The 2,168-nt window shown below is 38.1% G+C and overlaps 1 pseudogene; it reads left to right on the top strand.

The window, feature by feature from the left end:
* The first annotated feature begins 207 nt into the window (after positions 1–207).
* LOC101429930 (eukaryotic peptide chain release factor subunit 1-like) lies at positions 208–1,903 on the top strand (annotated as a pseudogene).
* The last annotated feature ends 265 nt before the right edge of the window (positions 1,904–2,168 follow it).

Raw genomic sequence — 2,168 nt, 5'->3', positions numbered from 1 at the left:
TCCAGTTCTGCCAGCAACATTTGTGGAAGAGGTTGTTTTGTTCCAGACAGGTGAACCTGACACCTTTGTCAAAATTCAATCGACCAAGCAGCTGCCTGGAGAGAGGAAACCAGTGTCCTACATCAGAGCTGCTGCTGTAGAGCCGCCATTGGGAGAAGCAGTCACTACAGCCCAGGACTCTGCCCATAGAGAGGAAGAGGCAAGAAGATGACAGACAACTCCAGTGCTGCCAAGAGGAATGTGAATAGCAATGGATATTAGTGCAGTGGCCACCAGAGGTTCTGAGGGATAGGAGAGGGAAGAAGAGGTATAATATGGGGGCATTTTCAGGACTTTGGAATTGTCCTATATGACATTGCAGTGACAAATACAGACTGCTGAATATTTTGTAATAACCTACAAAATTGTGTGGGGCAGAATGTAAACTATAATGTAAAAGGTAATCCATGGTTAGTAGCAATGCTTAGTATGTGCTCATCAATCGTACCAAATGTACCACACAAATGAAGGATGTTATTGATGTGGGAACGTGTGGGAGAGGGAGAGAGTGGAGCATGTGGGAATCCCTTATATATTTTATATAACATTTATGTAATCAAAAACTCCTTTAAAAATTTAAAATAAATAAATAAAAATAAAAATAAACTCATCAAGAGCTTCGATATGGCCTGCAGCAATGGCACAAATATGATTTTGTTGATCATTCCTCCCAAAGGCCAGATTTCATGAGTGGCAAAAATGTTAGTAGATGAGTTTTGAACTGCATCTAACATTAAGTCATGAGTAAACTGCCTTTCAGTTCTGGGAGCCATCACAACTGTGAAACAAAGATTCAAACTTTATAACAAAGTACTTCCAAATGGTCTGGTTGTTTACTGTGGAACAATTGTAAAGGAAAAAAAAAAAGGAAAGAAAGTCAACATTGACTTTGAGCTTTTCAAACCAATTAATATGTCACTGTATTTGTGTGGCAACAAATTCCATACAGAGGCCTTTTCAGCAATACTTTCAGACGATATAGAAAGTTTGACTTCATTGTAATAGATGGTAGTGGTGCACTTTTTTTGCACATACCAAGGAAACACAAGAAAAGTCTTGCAAAAATTCACTATGGTCTCCCAAAAAATCGTGGTAGAGGAAGTCCATCTGCTTGGCACTTAGCCCATTTAAGAGTGGAAAAACAACATAACTATGTTTGCGAAGTAGCTGAGACTGCTGTGTAGCTGTTTATTTCTGGGGAAAAAGTGAAAATGGTTGGTCTTGTTTTAGCTGGGTTAGCTGGCTTTAAAACTGAACTAAGTCAATCTGATGTTTGATTAGAGGATTAGAGGTTGCAATTAAGTTTTAAAATTAAATTATATCTCCTATGGAATTGAAAATGGATTCAACCAAGCTATTGAGTTATATACTAAAATTATTTCCAATGTGAAATTTATTCAAGAGAAGAAATTAATAAGACAATATTTTGAGGAAATCAGCCAGGACAAGGCAAGTACTGTTTTGGAGTTGAAGTTACATTAAAGGCTTTGGAAATGGGAGCTGTAAAGATTTTAATAGTTTATGAAAATTAGGGTGTAATGATATATGTTCTTCACTGCCAAGGCACAGAAAAGGAGAAAAATCTCTATTAACTCCAGAAGAAGAGATGGATAAATCTCATTTCACAGACAAAGAAACAGGACAGGGGCATGAGTGGATTGAGAGCATGCCCCTGCTGGAATGGTTTGCTAAAACTATAAAAAACTTGAAGCTACATTGGAAATGGTCACAGATAAGTCAAAGAAGAATCCCAGTTTGTGAAAAGATTTGGTGGATTTGGATGTATCTTGTGGTACCAAGAGATTTTCATGGAATGAAATACCATGGAGCAGATGATGAAGTTTTCAACCTTGGTGACTACTAGGTAGTCAACTCAGGTCTGGCAAACTGTGCCTCTCATTCCAGCATCCAACCCAAGCAGCATACCTGTGGTGGAACCCAAAAACTTCCCTGCTTTACAACTGGAACATTGCCAGAATTTAATCCATCAGCATTGGACAGTGAAAAGGAAACCAAAACAAAACTAGACCCAACCCAACACTTCGGTATGTCATGATGTCAGCAGAACAACCTACAACTAAATTCTTAAATGGCACTTGGGACTAACTTAAAAAAAAGAATCCCAGTTT

This window comes from Dasypus novemcinctus, chromosome 3 (genome assembly GCF_030445035.2).
Source record: "Dasypus novemcinctus isolate mDasNov1 chromosome 3, mDasNov1.1.hap2, whole genome shotgun sequence".
Taxonomy (NCBI): Eukaryota; Metazoa; Chordata; class Mammalia; order Cingulata; family Dasypodidae; genus Dasypus; species Dasypus novemcinctus.
Note: the sequence above shows the minus strand (reverse complement) of the source record. Positions and strands in the feature narration are given on the sequence as shown.